Here is an 18,427-nt window from a genome sequence, read left to right as displayed (position 1 = left end):
CGTAGGCACCAGAGGGAATCTCCTGGTCTGTGGGTTGAGAAGACCGTGGGAAAAGTGTAGAATCTGGTCTGGAGTTCATGGTACAGTCCCTAATGGCTTCCCTTGGCTAATAGAGAGAATTCCCCAACCCCTTGCACTTCCCAGGTGAGGCAACGCCCCACCCTGCTTGGGCTCGCCCTCCTTGGGCTGCACCCACTGTCTACCCAGTCCCAGTGAGATGAACTGGGTACCTCAGTTGGAAACGCAGAAATCACCCACCTTCTGCATTGATCTCACTTGGAGCTGCAGACCAGAGCTGTTCGTATTTGGCCATCTTGCCAGAAATGACCAAAACCTCTTGTTCTTTAAAAAGTATTTTAGAAAGGCTGGGCGCAGTGGCTCACGCCTGTAATCCCAGCACTTTGGGAGGCCAAGGAGGGCAGATCACGTGAGGTCAGGAGTTCGAGACCAGCCAAGCCAACAATGCTGACACCCCATTTCTACTAAAAATACAAAAATTAGCTGGGCATGGTGGCACACATCTGTAATCCCAGCTTCTCAGGTGTCTGAGGTAGGAGAATTGAACTCGGGAAGTGGAGGTTGCAGTGAGCTGAGATTGCACCATTGCACTCCAGCCTGGCTAACAGAGTGAGACTCTGTCTCAAAAAAAAAAAAAAAAAAAAAAAAAGGTTTAGAGAAAAGCAATATTCCTTTTTCATTCCCTTATCGAAGAGTCTCCTAAATGTGTTCTGATAGACTTACCCTTTATTGGTTCTATTCTTTCGCTTTCACTTTTTGTAACTTTGACTTTCCTAACCAACATTTTGAAGCAGGAAACAGCAGTTTGAAACATCCAAAGGGCAGAATAAGACAACAAATTAGCACTCCATCTGTTGTGACATTTAATATTTGCTTTTCCTAGGAAACTGCTTATTGAATCAATTTAATATTAGCATTAAGAAATTAAGATCTTAGTTCACATTACACACACACACACACACACACACAAAATTTCCCCTGAAACTGGAATCAGGCTGCCTGATTTGAGTACCTGAACTGCTAGCTTCCTAGCTAGCAGTTCCTAGCTGCATGTGTGAAACACTGGACTAGTTTCTTAATCTCTGATCCTCAGTTGGCTTGTCTATAAAATGAAGATAATAGTCTCTTACATACATGATTGTTAAAAGGAATAACTGGGAGAATATATGCAAAGTGGTCCACATGATACCTGGTATATAGGAAGTGTTCAATATGTGTTAATTTTCTTATTTGTATTATATTTTATGTTTTTCTATAACTATATTAAATAATAACATTGACACAATATAAACATTTTCTTATCTTTCACATAACATCTAACATTTTCATCATTAACTAATTCTGACTGTATTTTTTCGATGTAGAAGAGGAAAACATGTATAGAAATGGGAAACTCACTTCTCATTGTTTCTAAAGTGAACGCTCTTAAGTGAGAAGATGTAATGCTCCTCTAACCCAGCCCACATACCTGGGGGTTCAGAAGTTAGAACCATCTCAAAAAATCGTCTTGAAGACATGCCTGAGGAATCAGCATTCTTCAGAGGATGAGTCAGGGTAACCAGATGCACTAAGTGTACTTAGCACTAACTAAACAATCCTTGAGGCAGACAGAAATCAGTGATCAGTAAAAGCCATTACTTAAGCTAACTAGCCTGCACTGTTTGTATGTGAATGAAAGAAAGGAAAAAAGAAAAAGCTCTAAATAGAAGTCAGCAGAAGATTGAGAGCCAAAGACTCTGACTAGGCATCAGAGAAAACGACCGTTATTCATGTACTAAGTACATGAACAAGGTGCTAAGTGAATGATTGTTTCAGAAGATTTTATGACATGGTTAAGTTGGATGTCCTACTGAGCATTTGGATTTAACACATTTTTTGGTCTTGCTAGTAGTCATGTTTCAGGGAAATAAATCCCTTGCAGAAAGTAGGTCTAAAGTACTTCTACTAATAACTTCTTCTACCTTAAAATGGAGATATTTTGAGTTTATACAATTTAAAAAGTGTATTAATTTCATTTCTTATTACAGGTAAGCACTATTTAAGTATTCAAACAAACCATCTAGGACCCATTTAGGTTACAAAAGACCCATCTAGGGCATATTTATTGAGATTTACTGTTTCAGAGAGAATGCCAAATTGATACGAACTCTTCAGATGTCTGTCCTAACAATTTTCAGTTCTGAGAACACAAAATGGCTATGGACAATCAATTGTGGCACTTGAAACTGATTTGGTTCCCTTTCCAGCATCCATCCTGAAATAAAACAAGTAGCCTCATACTGAAAATCATTAGCAATCTGAACAATCAGCTTTGCAACTACCAGTTAACATTCTGTCATGGAGTCCGGTCCATGATGCCCTTGAAATATCATGAGTATCTCTTCATTTGTTCATATGTACAACCTTCATTTTCATTCTGTGTCATTATTTCTTCTACTCTAAACTGCAGAAATTGTCTTCTAAATGGTTCCATTGCTTTTTTTTCTTTTTATTCAAAACTGTGATCCTAAAATCTTTTATAAGCTACCACTTCCTGAGCATCTACTATATGCTGCATATTCTGTGTCATCCCGAAAGCTTGATACAGAGAATTGAATCTAGTACTCACAGTAATTCTGGGAATTAGAAGATGATAATGTAGACTGGTTCCTTCAAAGTTTATTCTAATTTTTTCCCAACGTGCCTTCCTGGGCTGAGGTAGGCAAGCTAAATGCCACATTACCCAGACTATTCCAGTCCAGGTTGCGGATGTCACTTTGTGCATTGTTCACATGTGTTCATGCAAAACTTGAATTAGAACTGAATGAAGTCAAGAGACATACAGAACTCGAAGTCCCCATTTACCTGTTGTAGGGTATGGCAGAGATTTTGTGATGCTGGACCTGAGAGATGTAGTGGTGACTTGTCAATATGGCAGTAGCTTCCTAATCATGGCAGGAGCAAACGTTTCTTTCCATGGTGGTCTAGTTCTGCAATGTGGCTTTGGGCAGCATTTTAAAACATTTATTATAAAGACCGTTCTCTTCTTCCAGTGCTTCCAAAAGTCACTTAACATTCTGCGTAACTCTCTTCATGCTTAAACTATCCAGAATGGATTATGATAACTGCAACTGAGCAACAACCTGTATATGCAAATATATTCCCACTGTACATCTGACACAGAATGGTTACATTTCTGTTAAATTTAACAGGTAGTTAATAGTAATTTAGGGTTCAAATTGAGGCAGAACTATCTGAACCATGCTTTTCACCATGATGTTCTAATGTGTGTGTACTCTCACTAGTCCATTCTCCCACTATACATTCCTTACTGCTAAAAACATCATTTGAATTTTTCTTGTTATCAAAAGCCATTTTTAGTTTATCCCAAGCTCCTTTCTTGTGTTTTTTCTTATTTTTTTGGTCAGATAGTTAATTAGGTTCTTCTTAAGACGTTTAGAACACCCATTTGTGAGGCTAAGTTCCATTTGTCAGGGCAAACACAGATTGCAGGTAGCCCTGGAGTTGAGGAATAGCTTTGATTTTTTGTAAAATCTGTGTATCTCCAGCTTTCGGATTAATTTTGTGCTGTTGTGTAATCCCATATTTCTCTTTTTCCGTGTTGAAGACCTCACCTTCTTGGTGTCTGGGCTTCCACAGTTTCTTCTTCTGGAAGTAAGCATCAGTAAGGTGTTTAGGGGTTTTTACATTGCTGATATCAATTTTGGTTGAGGTGGCAATGACAAATTTCTGGTGTGTTCTTAGTAGAGCAACCTGATTGAGTACCAGAGGTCCAGTCACAAGTAACAAGCTACTAGCCAGCTGCTTCAGGAAAACCACCCTCTTGCACCTGTGGTGTCCAGTGAGGACGATCAGAATGGTCCCGGGGGTGTTGCTGGCTCACAGTTTTCTCACATGCTGACTGAAGGGTTTTTGCTGTGGATCAATAGCTTTCAAGGCACATCTTCAGTAGGACAATATCTAGGCGTTTTGTGAAGTTTAACCACCCAGGTACCACTGTTCTTGTCACCACCAAATGGTTTTGCAACAGTTGCAAGAATCTTCTCCTTCTTTTTCTTTTCACCCTTGGATTTAGCAGCTGAGTACTTCCTCTTGTACATGGCCTTTCTGGAATACATGGCAGATCGAGAATACCTGCCAATTCCTCTGACAAGGACAGGATTGCGGCTGCAATGGGGCTTCCCCTTCTTGGGCTTTTTAGCCTTGAGGATACCCTTTTTTACCTTGGCACCAGCATCAGCCTTCTTGGCTTTGGGTTTCTTCTCTTTAGTATCTGGCTTCTCAACTTTTTCACCAGCCATGCAGATGGGAAAGAGTTCATGTGTGTGTGTGTGTGTGTTTGTTTTGGTTTTGTTTTTTTTCTCCTGCAAAGCACTCTACATTCCAGTGATGCTGAACTTATTCCTAGCCTTGCCCATCTATGTTGTTTTCACCGTAATTCTTTCAACTGGAATCCTTTGCATTCACTTAACCCCCCCCCAAAAGTCTGTCTATAGCTTGATGAATTTATCCTCAGATTATATGTTCCTCTCAGAAAATTGTAGTGTGCAATTATCTTTTCTTCTTAATTTCATATCTCATAGTATATCATTTGTTTGATAATTATACATATTATGCCTTATTGTATTTCATTTACCATTATCTTATGCATTGAATTTTTAAGATCTGTGTCCATTTTATCTTTGTGGCTAGAAAGAAGGTTATTGGCACATGGACTTCTTATAGTTCACTAAATGCTACTTACCAACATAGATCATAGCAAATCCAGGTGATTGGCTTCTTTTATTCATATAGACAGTTTAAGATTATGGTTTTCAGTTGTAAGTCTCACAAGTGTTCCATGGAAAGCTCCTTAAAATATAGATTCCTGAGCACCACTCTAAAAGTCTTACTCAGTAGGACAGGATCTGAGAATCTGTATTTTTAAAGAGCTCCTGGGTAAAGTAAATGCTCCTAATCCTAGGACTACACTTTGGTCCAGTGGTAAGAATAGTGGTAATTTTTATAAAACTTTATATTATTTGTCACAAAAACTATTTCATTTGCTCACTACAATAGCTGTTAAATTTCTAGTATTATCCCCAATAAAAAAATTAAGACTTTATCTATGAAGTATAAATCATTCCCTCTGGTCACACTGCTAATAAGTACACGAACCAGATTTCTAACTCACGTTCATTAATTCTATGAGAGGAAAATAAAATCGTGGGACCACATACCCACTAAGCCAAAGGAAAAAGTCAATCTGGGAGCTGCATCATGCAAAACTGCCTCGCATTTTCTTCCTAAATAGATAGCTACAAAGATAAAAGGCTACATACCTGTCTCACAATTTGCTCACAATTCCTTGTGGGCCTCAAGGTCTTTTCCCTAAAACAGTTCTGTTGAATTTCACACTGACAATGTAAGTTAACAGCTTATTTTCACAAGTACTGGACAAAGGACAGGACTTACAAGTCAACCCTCCCCTGTGCACAACTCACCTGAGGCAAATGCACATATGATAGTTTCTTCTGCTCTGTGCTGACTTCTGGAAAAATTCACTGAGTACCAGAGAAATGCATAACTATTTTCCCACTTCCTCCTCGTACATGTAAAATGTGGATTCAGTAAATGATCAAAGACTAAAAGAAATGAAACTGTTTGTGCCTTTTTTCTACCTTATCTACCCTTCCTTTTTCTTTTCCTTCTTCTTTCCCCTACTGCTTGTCCTTTCCCTTTTAGTATATATATCCCAAAACCCTCTTTGGAAAAAGCACGAATCAGAGATGTTTCTTGTGGTTTTGTGTTCCTTTTTCCTGGGCATATCCTCAATCTTGATGAAATAAACCTCTAAAATGATGGAGACTCACCTCAGTCATTTTCTTTGATTTACAATTCCAAATTCTATTCTTTTCCTTGATTCCATACTGCCACTTCACTCTCTCAGAGCTTGAATATAATATATAGCAAATACTTTTTCGTTAAAATTAGTTTATTTCTTTCCATCATGAAGATCAGAAATAAAATTTTCTTAGGTACTTATTAAATAGATTTATTTAATAATTTTTGGTTATACTAAATTTATATAAAAGGAGTGAAGAATAAAAGACAGTTGTATACAACTTTGATCAAATAAAAAATCTTACAGAAGGAAAGGGAGGGTGGAACGAAACAGGAAGCATATATTCACATCTCCCTGATAATCTGGAAAAAAGCTAGAAAATTGAATACATGAGTCAAGACCATTTTGGTTGCATATGACAGAAATCTAATCAGTTTAAGCAAAAAATAGAAGTTAAGGAGGTTGAGCTTCATTTAAGGTTGTATCTAGGTACTTAAACAATCCTGTTAATCTTCTCATTTTCTCTTCCACTGTCAGTAATTCTTTTCTCTGATATGAAGTATTCTCATATAAGCTATATTCTCATGGTGGCCAGAGGGTCACCAGTAGCTCCAGGGATGAATCTTAGTAGTTAATAAACCCCCTGAGAGAGACAGTCTTTCCTCATAGTTCCTATAAAAGTTGTAAGGCTCACATCTGTTTGCTCTGATTAGCTCAATTTGAGTCATCTATCTGCCTAAGAACCAATTATTGTGACTCTTTAGAGTGCAGAATACCCAAATGAGACACAAAGACTGAAAATGCTGTTGATACTAAGAGTCTATCTTTGTAAAATATTTGAAGAGATTTATTCTGAGCCAAATATGAGTGACCAGGACCTGTGACACAGCCCTCAGGAGATCCTGAGTACATTTGTCCAGTCTAGAAGGCGGGACAATTTGAAGTGGGAGAATGGGGGTGAGGGAGGGTTCCAGGTCATACTTAGATGTAGATTCAAAATTTTCCTCATTGGCAATTGGTTGAAAGAGTTATTGTCAATAGAAAGGAATGGCAAGGAATGTCTGGGTTATGATAAAAGGCTGTGGAGACCAAAGTTTTATCGTGCAGATGAAGCCTCCAGGTAGCACACTTCAGAGAAAATAGATTGTAAATTTTTTTTTAAAATCAGATTTAAGGTCTGTGTTGATGTTAATGCTGGAGGGTAAATGAGGCATGTCTAACCCCCCATTTCCCATCATGGCCTGAACCAGCTTTCAGGTTAAATTTTAGAGTGCCCTGGCCCAGGAGAAAGTCCATTCAGATGGTTGGAGGATCCTAAGAATTTTATTTTTGGTTTACTTTTGTTAACAGGTAATTTTTTAAATGGGGCACTATTACCAAAAGTCAGGAAGTTTTCCAAAGTAGGCAAAAGCAAAAGATGTCTAACAGACCACTAATTATTCGGATATAAATTACAGGAAAGTCAATATGAATCTCTATATAAGGAAACATTATGTTGCTTTAGGAGTTTGAAGAAAGTAATCATGCATGTGGATGAAAGTATGCTGATTAGATGTTTTTTGAAGAGGCTTCCATGAGGTCAAAGAATTGTAGTCATTTCAACACTACAATTATTGTTTTTCTAAGAGATTACAAACAACAAAAAAAGCCTAAGTAGAAATAAAAGGGCACACCTATGAAGAGAAAATTACTAATATTGATGTTTTTCAGGTATCAGAATTGTGACTGGTTTTTATGGTAGGCTGTGTTATGTTCCAAATTATTTTCTGCCTCCTCCCTTGTTGGAAGATTACACATTTCTACATTTCATCATGTGAATTTCAGTGTCTTTCTATGGAAGGCATATACTTCCCTATCTCTTACACCATAATTGTTCAAATGATTTGCTCTAACCAAAGGAATGTGAATAGAAGAAATAGTATGTCAGTTGTGAGGAGAAGCTGCAAGGTACGCTGTTGGTTTTGGATTGGTCTCCTTTCCTCTGTCACAAAGATAGGACGTTTTCAATAAGGTATTTAGGCTCCATTTTCAGCCTGGATCCTGGAATAAGGAAAAAATGTGTGACAGGAGCAGAAATACAGCTAATTGTATTTGTTAATACAATTATTGTATTGTATTAATTGTATTATTAGCTGAAATACAGCTAATACAAAAGGAAAAGAAAAAAGGATAAAGCAAAAAAAAAAAAAGTCTTTGTTCTTTAAAGCTATTTGAAATTTTGAGAAGGGAGCATTTGGTATAGCAACCTAAAAAAGAAAAAAAAAACTGACACAATCTTATGTAAATTTTGTTAAATGACCTGGAAAAAGGGTTGCATAGTTTTCCATACAATTTGCAGATAACACTTGGCCATTTTGAATAATGAAATAAAAACAAGAAAATTACCTGAGCCAAGTCTCAGCATTACTCTACGAGTGTTTCCTACTTTATTTTCAGTATCTTATTTAATCCTCTCTAAAACTCCATTAAAACATTATTAATTTATTTACATATACAGAAACTCACTGGTCCAGAATTATATATCTACTGCCAGACAGATTAAAACCTTGGCTTCAAGTGCCTGGCTTTCAAGAATGTACAAATTTCGGAGTGAATAGATAATACATAACACATGTACTAAGTGCTAACCCCCAAAATGGTAATGGAAGTATGGACCCTAAAAATGCAGAAATTACTCTAAAAGGCATAGAGAAGAGCATCTTTCCTAAGACACCTGAGTGAAATCAATGAGAACACTATAGACATGAGGAGGGAAATCTGAAAGGAGATACGATTAAAATCTAAAAAGTCATGTGGACTGTCAAAAAATAAACACGGTCTCAAATATAAATTTAACTGTAATCAGTTATGGTCTTTTGTTACATCAATACATTTAATTTAGAGTTAATAAAATTATGCTATGATTATAATTATGTCTCCCCTCTCCAAATTCATACTTGAAGTCTTAATTTCTACTACCTCAGAATGTGACCTTATTTGGAAATAGGGTTGTTGCAGATGTAATTAGTTAATGTAAGATGAGGTCATACTGGAGTAAGGTGGGTCCCTAATCCATTATGTTGGGTGTTTTTACATATAGGAGAAATCTGGACACAGGCATGCACACAGGGAGAACACCATGTGAAGATGAAGACAGGGATCAGGGTGATGGAGAAGAAACTCGGGAACTTCAAAGATTGCAGACAAACCACTAGCAGCTAGGAAAGAGGCCTGGACGGACCCTCCTTCACAGGCCTCCGAAGGAACCAACTCTGTCAACAACTTGATCTGGGTTTTCTAGTCTCTAGATCATGAGACAACACTCTCTGTTGTGTAAGACACTTAGTTTGTGGTATTTTGTCACAGCAGCCTTAGCTAACAAAGATAAATGGATTATTAACTTAGAAAATATATTGTAAATGTAAAGAACACATATCACTTTGTAGTGATAATAATTTAATAGAATAAAAATAAGTTTGTATAAATTCATAAATCATAAAGCTATAATGAGCTGCAAAGGAAAACTGTAATATTATTGTTCATGCTTTCAGTCTTTGGTGATTTCAGGGAGGAAAACCTGAAAGAATGAAAAGATTTCATTTTGTTTTATTTTAAAGGAATAAACATTGGCGATTGCTTCGATAATTACATATTAAGCTATAATAATTTTCTAGACTTAATTTTTAGACTTTGCCAAGACTGTCTAATATCTTCTAGTAAATTTTTAGTTATACAATGTTAGCATAGTGGGAAGGGCAGAAGTATTTTGGCCTCATGTAGGAATAATATACATTTTTATACCCTCCAGCCTTCAGCTAAAAATGGTGCCCTGATGGCGGGAGAGAGTTAATTCACATCCCAGATGCTTAACTTACTCCCTGAGAGTAGATTACTCATTGGCAGGACACGGTAATTCTTCATTTTAACCATTACTATAGCATTTTGTATTGTCAAGTGCTATGTGGTTTTGCAATCCTTAAAATCCCTTGGTGAAGTAAAGGGGATGACAAACAAAATTATGTCTGATTTACAGACTGGGGACCTGGGACTCAGTCAAGAGACAAAGCCGTCATTGGTAAGGGCCATCCCAGAAGGCAGGAGCTCTGGCTCAGGTCTCTGTTTATCATTTGGAGTGCAGGAAAAAAAAAAAAAAAAAACCTGAGGGATATCAGCTATGCATGCAACTTCTTATATTTCTTGGAACTTTAGCTCCCCACCCAAGCTGATTCTTGGCAACAGCCATCTGTCAAAAAAAATTAAAGTGACAAAGAAAGTTAAGTACAAATTGTGTACAGTGTGCTAGAATTTTAGCTATTCAGGGTTAGAGATGTCTACAAAAGTAAAACAAAATACATTGTAACTTAACATTGACTCTCCTAAACTATATCATAAAGACTAAGGGCAAATATTCTTTACAATCTGCCACTACTTTCACAAGTTAATCCTGTTAAAAGCATCAGTGGAAGGGCATTAAGGGGCCAGGAGTTGCTTAGAAAAAATTCAAAGAACAAATTTTCTGTTACTTAGTATGATCTCATCTAAATCCATATGAATTTGAAAAAATTAATATCTCTACCTTGTCACTTAATGATGAGATCAAACTGCCACTTAGCATTTATTCCACCAAGCATATTTTACCTACTATCACAGCTATAAATTCAGCATTTGTCAAGTTGTTGCTTATAAAACAACGCTGGGCTTTTTGCTGTGAGTGTTTTGAGGGAATACGCTCATATTTCAGCCTGCAACCCAGGATTCCAGTTTTTGAAAACTGATAAAAATTTCAAAATGAAATATCTAAAAAAGAGTTCTTTAGAAGAAATCAACATTTGGCTCTCAATTGGAATCAGACATTAGACTATAAGGTCAGGGATGGCTGGCTAGTTCTCAAATTCCTGAAGTTGAATGTTGGCATTTCATGTCTGCTTTCAGTTGACTTTAAGATACAAGCAGCCAAAACAGATATGATTTTATGTAATTTAATGTTTACTTGCTTTGATTTTATAAAGTTTAAAATGTTCTAACCCATTTTCCGGCTGCCAAGCAGAGATCTAGTGTGACCTTGGTGTCCCATTGATTCTAAAATCAATGATTGTGCTACTAGTGCTTAGAGAGCATGATTGCACTTTCAAGGCAAGCTGCTGGGTTGATGTGGCCTTTTTGAGTTGGACCAGTTTTTACTACAATGAGGCAGAAGAGTTTAGAATCAGTGTAATAACCTATTTAAATTGATGTCATTCAAGTCTAGAATTCTACTGGCAAAAAGACTTACAGATGAAATTTATTGTTTGAGGAGTAACAATTTTGGATACAGCTACCACAAATCTATGACAGAGAATATGCCAATGTTATTTTAGTAAGTTTGCAATTTAATAAAATAAATACAATAATTAGACCTAATTGTATGATCCAAATCACTGCTTTTAAATCAATTATAGAATTTTTTTATTTGGTGGCACCTCTTAGTATCTACTGAGCTAAATAACTTTCTGAAAGAATAAGCAAATTGATTATCATCATACGCTATTATATGTAATAAAAGGGGAAGAGTCCTCAAACGTTCTTTTACTTGGATTTTTAAGATAAAATCACACCCATTGCAAATGTTTGGCAAGAAGCTTCTACTTTAAGGAGAAACTAAACTTTAAAAGAATGTAAATTATCAATTTTGAACAGCATTTTTTTTTTTTGAATTTTTTTTCTTTCTTTCTTTTTTCTTGGCCAGCCACCTTGACCTTACAGTCTAAGGCCCAAAATTTCAGTTGAGACTCAAAGGTTGACTAATAACATTGAATTCACCATTTTAACTTTTTTAAAGTGTACAACTCAGTGGCGTTTTTTATATTCACCATGTTAAACAATCATTTTCAGGGTTTGGGGGTAAGGAGAAAAGAGAAGTGACTACATGATGGCTACAGGATTTCTTTTGGGGTGACGAAAGTGTTCTGGAACTAGATAGTGAAAATGATTCCTTACTAGTGTCCCATCAGAAAAAAGAGGTAGAAGGAGCAAAAGGAACTATACCTAAAAGAATCTCAGTCTCTGTGTTCCAGGGGTGTACTCCACCTCAGCTTACAGATTAGGCTTGGGGCCAAGGTTGCCTTCACGTGTGAGCAGTAGGAGGCAACTGGAGGCCCCATGTGGCATCCAAAATCTATTGGAGTCCAAAAACAAGCAGAGAAGTTTACCTTTAGTGGACACAGGTGCATAATGAACATTAATTTGTGCTGTGGTAGATTTAGCTAGTGTCTTTTTTACCATCCCTTTATACACTGATTCACAGGACCAATTTGCTTCTCCTTGGAGTGGCCACCAATGGCCATTCCAAGTGTTGCCCCAGGGTTATCTACATACCCCACTATTTGTCATGGAATAATTGCTAGAGATTTAACTTGCAGCCCAATGCCACATTCTGTTAAACAGTTTCATTACCTTGCTGATATTATGCTAACCTCTAAACACTTGTCATTGCTAGAGCAACACCTTGATGCCTTGTGCACTCGTCTCTAATCCAGAGGAGGAGCCATTGAACCACAAAAGATATATGACCCAGGATCAGCTGTGAATTTCCTAGGGGTCACTTAGTCAGGTAAGATGTGCCTTATCTCAAGCATAGTAATTGAAAAAATACAACAATTTTTCACACCTAAAACAGTTAAACAGTAACAAAGTTTCCTAGGTCTTTTGGGATACTGGTGGGCTTTCATTCTATATTTAGCTCTATACCATCTAGTAGAACAGGGATCTAGTGGGTGCTGGAATAAAAAACATGAGGAAGCATTTGAGAAGGTTAATTTACTAATGACTCAGGGAAAAAGTCTTATGTTCCTCTCTTCCCAGAATATCAATGTCTACAAATGGGATCATTATCCCTGAGTGAACCAGTTGGTCCCTCTGACAAGTTCATCAAGGGAAAGCAGTTCCCCTAGGATTTTGATCACAACTATGGAAGGATGCTAAAATCCACCATTCCCCAACTAAGCAACAGATCCTAGGAGTATACAAGTCTTGCAGCAAGTTAAACCCGTAACTACTGCTTTACTGGTAACAGTAAAAACAGGCCTGCCTATCACGGGGTGGATAGAAGGGTTGTTTGCCAGGCCTGCCTCACCTATTGACCAGGCCTCCACTTTACAAAAGTGTCATGCATACCTGCAACAATGTAGTTCCCTCTCCACCAAACCCCTGGGAGATAAACCACATGCTATTTTAGGGCCAGTACACTATCAGACCAGTACTGGTCCTACTCTGGAGCCCCCATAGTACTTCACCCAATTTTTAATAGGATTGTTTGTCTTTCAGTTGTTGAGTTGTAAGGGTTCTTTATGTATTTTGGATATTAGACCCTATATAATATATGAGTTGCAAATATTTTTTCATATTATGTAAGTTGCCTTTTCACTTTCTTGATACTGTCCTTTAATGTACAAATGTTTCAATTTTTGAATAAGCTCAATTTACCTATTTTTTTTCTTTGGTTGCTTGTATTTGTGGTGTCATATCTAAGACTATCAAATCCAAGGTCATGAATGTTTATTTCTGTTTTCTCCTAAGAGTTTATAGGTTTAGCTCCTACACTTAGGTCTTTGTTCCATTTTTTGCTTAACTTTTGTATATTGTACGAGAAAATGCTTCAATTTCATTCTTTTGCTTGAGAGTATCCAATTGTCTCAGCACCAAATAGCCTATTTTTAAAGAGACTACTTTTTCCCATTGAATGATATTGGCACCCTGGTCAAAAATCAATTGACCATGTATTGGTTTGTTCAAAGATTCTCAATTCTATTCCATTGATCTATATGTCTATCCTTATGTCAATACCATACTCTTTTGATTACTGTAGCTTTGTAGTAAGTTTTGAAATTAACAAATGAAGTTCTGTAAGAGTATTCTTCCTTCTTAAGATTGTTTTGGCTATTTGAAGTCCCTTGCAATTCCATATGAATTTTAGAATAAGCTCTTCTATTTCTGCAAAAAAAAGGTCATTGCAAGTCTGATAGGGATTATGTAAATCTGAACGTTATTTTAGAAAATATTACTATTGGCCAGGCGTGGTGGCTCATGCCTGTAATCCCAGCACTATGGGAGGTCAAGGCAGGCAGATCACAAGGTCAGGAGATCAAGACCGTGGTGAAACCCTGTCTCTATTAAAAAAATACAAAAAATTAGCCGGGCGTGGTGGCGGGCGTCTGTAGTCCCAGTTACTCAGGAGGCTGAGGCAGGAGAATAGCGTGAATCTGGGAGGTGAAGCTTGCAGTGAGGTGAGATTGCACCACTGTACTCCAGCCTGGACAGCAGAGCGAGACTCGGTCTCAAAAAAAATAAAAAAATAAAAAAAATTACTATTTTAACTATATTAAGCCTGCAAATCAATGAACACAGTATATTTTTCTATTTATTTAGTCCTCTTTAATATCTTTAAGCAGTGTTTTCTGGTTGCCAATGCAAAAGTCTTATAACTTTGTGGTTAAATATATTCCTTCTATTTCACTCTTTTGGGCTAGTATAAATGGAATTGTTTTCTTAATTTCCTTTTTGGATAGTTAATTGCTAGTATATAGAATTACAACTGATTTTTTTGTATGGCGAACTAATGTTTTGCAACTTTGCTGAATTAATTTCATGAATCAATTTACATTATAGTAACTAATCAAGCACAGTAGAGAATGGCTTAATAATTTGGGTTCAGTAGGCTAGTAGAAAAAAAAACTACTGTATTTAAAAAGAAGAGAAATATTTTCTTATATTTTTATTTAAATTAATATTATATCTGTCATCATATATCTCTTTCACACAATAAAAGTGTATTTAAGAAAAACTCTCTGGCTGTGACCAACATAATCATAATGTACACTGGCTTTCAGAATGACTATTTTTTATGTCAACAAAACATTGTCTGTCTGGTGGATAAATAATAAACCCGCCAGACCAAACCTACGAATCATTGGATAAATTTTTTTTAAAAATCTAGGAGTTAAGAAAAACATATTTGAATTAACAGGAATAGTTTTAAAAATATTCAAAGGTCTATTTTAACACTCTAAAACTTGCAGATATTTCTTGTGCAAAAAAATTTCAGTGTGTGTGAGGCTGTATGCCTTCTCTGCTGATCTATTAGTCAAAACTTTATAGTATTTACACACAAGCTAAAACCAGAGCACCAGAAAATCTACCACCACAAAGAAAACAAATATATGAAATTTAGGTCCTAAAGTGTTAAGAAAATTTGATCAATAAGCAAAGATTATTTATAAAACATTTAAAATCTTAGAGATAAGAAAGAAATGACCAAATGCCATGGAAAGAATCTAGCTCAGAGCTAATTTTATGATTTAGAAAGGATAGAAATGAGAATTTAATTCTCTAGCAATAAAGAAAAAGAATGAAGGCAGAAATAGATTGCTTCAGGGATAAGACTGATCACAAAGAAAAACTTTAGGAGCTAGATGGTTAATGGCCAAATACAGTAGACAAAAACCTGGGTAGAATCAGATTTCAAATTAAGAGCTTCATAAACACAGTAAGTGATGTATAGGGAGCTTAAACCACATAATTGTGAACCTATAACGTATCTAATTATGATACTGGTAGTACCTGATGTCCCTACACAGTGGTGTGAAGTAACTATGTAAAACACTTTCATAGATAAATGAAAGTAAAAAAGATGAAGGTTTATGGCAAAAATGGCATGTTGTTTAAAATAACTTTTTGTTAAGGCTAAGTTCCCTTTAATAGTAGTAGTAAAGTGACCCGTTAGTTTTTTTTGATGTTGTTGTTTGTTTGTTTTTGGTGTTGCTATACGCTGTTTTATCATGCCGATCTGCTAGTGTTTGAAACTACCATAAAATGATGCTATAAACACCTTTATGCAAATAAACTAGAAAATCTAGAAGAAATGCATAAATTCCTGGATGCTTACACCCTCCCAAGACTAAACCAGGAAGAAGTCAAATCCCTGTATAGACCAATAGCAAGTTCTGAAATTGAGGCAATAATTAATAGCCTACCAACCAAAAAAAGCCCAAGAGCAGATGAATTCACAGCCGAAATCTACCAGAGGTACAAAGAGGAGCTGCTACCATTCCTTTTGAAACTATTCCAAACAATAGAAAAAGAGGGACTCCTCCCTAACTCATTTTATGAGGCCAACATCATCCTGATACCAAAACCTGGCAGAGACACAACAACAACAACAACAACAACAACAACAAAAACAAAATTTCAGGCCTATATCCCTGATGAACAGCGAAATCCTCAATAAAATACTGGCAAACTGAATCCAGCAGCACATCAAAAAGCTTATCCACCAGGATCAAGTCAACTTCATCCCTGGGAGGAAGCCTACTTCAACATATGCAAATCAATAAGAGTAATCCATCACACAAATAGAACCAATGACAAAAACCACATGATTATCTCAATAGATGCAGCAAAGGCCTTTGATAAAATTCAACAACCCTTCATGCTAAAAACTCCCAATAAACTAGTTATTGATGGAACCTATCTCAAAATAATAAGAGCTATTTATGACAGATCCACAGCCAATATCATACTGAAGGGGCAAAAGCTGGAAACATTCCCTTTGAAAACCGGCACAAGAAAAGGATGCCCTCCCTCACCATTCCTATTCAACATAGTATTGGAAGTTCTGGCCAGGGTAATCAGGAAAGAGAGAGAAATAAAGGGTATTCAAATCGGAGGAGAGGAAGTCAGATTGTCTCTGTTTGCGTATGACATGATTGTATATTTAGAAAACTCCATTGTCTCAGCCCCAAATCTCCTTAAGCTGATAACCAATTTCAGCAAAGTCTCAGGATACAAAATTAATGTGCAAAAATCACAAGCATTCCTATACACCAATAATAGATAAACAGAGAACCAAATCACGAGTGAACGTCCATTCACAATTGCTACAAAGAGAATAAAATACCTAGGAATACAACTTACAAGGGATGTGTAGGACCTCTTCAAGGAGAACTATAAACCACTGCTCAAGGAAATAAGACAGGATACAAACAAATGGAAAAACATTCCATGACCATGGATAGGAAGAATCAGTATCGTGAAAATGGCCATACTGCCCAAAGTAATTTACAGATTCAATGCTATCCCCATCAAGTTACCCTTGACATTCTTCACAGAATTGGAAAAAACTACTTTAAATTTCGTATGCAACTGAAAAAGAGCCTACATAGCCAAGACAATCCCAAGCAAAAAGAATAAAGCTGAAGGCATCATGCTACCTGACTTCAAACTATACTACAAAGCTACAGTAACCACAACAGCATGGTACTGGTACAAAACATATATACAGACCAATGGAACAGAACAGAGGCCTGAGAAATAATGCTACACATCTACAACCATCTGATCTTTGACAAACTTGACAAAAACAAGCAATGGAGAAAGGATTCCCTATTTAATAAATGGTGTTGGGAAAACTGGCTAGCCATTTGCAGAAAATTGAAACTGATCCCCTTTTTTACACCTTATACAAAAATTAACTCAAGATGATTAAAGACTTAAATGTATGACCTAAAACCATAAAAACCCTAGAAGAAAACCTAGGCTAAATACCATTCAGGACATAGTCATTGGCAAGGACTTCATGACTAAAACATCAAAAGCAATGGCAACAAAAGCCAGAATTGACAAATGGGATCTAATTAAACTAAAGAGCTTCTGTACAGCAAAAGAAACTGTCATCAAAGTGAACAGGCAACCTACAGAATGGGAAAAAAATGTTTGCAATCTATCCATCTGACAAAGGGCTACTATCCAGAATCTATAAGGAACTTGTTAAACAATTTTACAAGAAAATAACAAACAACCCCATCAAAAAGTGGAGGATGAAGGATATGAACAGTCACTTCTCAAAAGAAGACATTTATGCGGCCAACAAACATATGAAAAGATGCTCATCATCACTGGTCATGAGAGAAATGCAAATCAAAACTACAATGAGATACCATCTCACGCCAGTTAGAATGGTGATCATTAAAAAGTCAGGAAACAACAGATGCTGGAGAGGACGTGGAGAAATAGGAAAGCTTTTACCCTGTTGGTGGGAATGTAAATTAGTTCAACCATTGTGGAAGACAGTGTGATTATTCCTCAAGGATCTAGAACCAGAAATACCATTTGACCCAGGAATTCCATTACTGGGTATATACCCAAAGGATTATAAATCATTCTACAATAAAGACATATGCACATGTATGTTTACAGCAGCACTATTCACAATAGCAAAGACTTGGAACCAATCCAAATGCCCATCAATGATATAATGGATAAAGAATATGTCACCATAAAAAAAGATAACTTCATGTCCTTTGCAGGGACATGGTTGAAGCTGGAAACCACCATTCTCAGCAAAGTATTGTAGGAACAGAAAGCCAAACACTGCATGTTCTCACTCATAAGTGGGAGTTGAACAATGAGAACACATGGACACAGGGAGGGGAACATCACACACTAAGGCCTGTTGGGAGGTGGGGGCCTAGGGGAGGGATAGCATTAGGAGAAATACCTAATGTAGATGATGGGTTGATGGGTGCAGCAAACCACCATGCCACGTGTATACCTATGTAACAAACCTGCACGTTC

The 18,427-nt window shown here is 36.6% G+C and overlaps 1 long non-coding RNA gene and 1 pseudogene across 1 annotated transcript; both read right to left on the bottom strand.

Annotated features, from left to right (window-relative positions):
• Positions 1 to 671: 671 nt before the first annotated feature.
• LOC108586021 lies at positions 672 to 6,949 on the bottom strand (annotated as a pseudogene).
• Positions 6,950 to 9,264: 2,315 nt separating this feature from the next.
• On the bottom strand, positions 9,265 to 13,193 carry LOC116273164. Its single transcript, XR_004181627.1, has 2 exons — positions 9,980 to 13,193; positions 9,265 to 9,398 (listed from the first exon to the last, which is right to left on the bottom strand). It is a non-coding gene; the product is annotated as an uncharacterized LOC116273164 (long non-coding RNA).
• Positions 13,194 to 18,427: the final 5,234 nt, after the last annotated feature.

Source organism: Papio anubis, unplaced genomic scaffold (genome assembly GCF_008728515.1).
Source record: "Papio anubis isolate 15944 unplaced genomic scaffold, Panubis1.0 scaffold41, whole genome shotgun sequence".
Taxonomy (NCBI): Eukaryota; Metazoa; Chordata; class Mammalia; order Primates; family Cercopithecidae; genus Papio; species Papio anubis.
The sequence above is the reverse complement of the archived record's forward strand: the minus strand, read 5'-3'. Positions and strand labels throughout refer to the sequence as shown.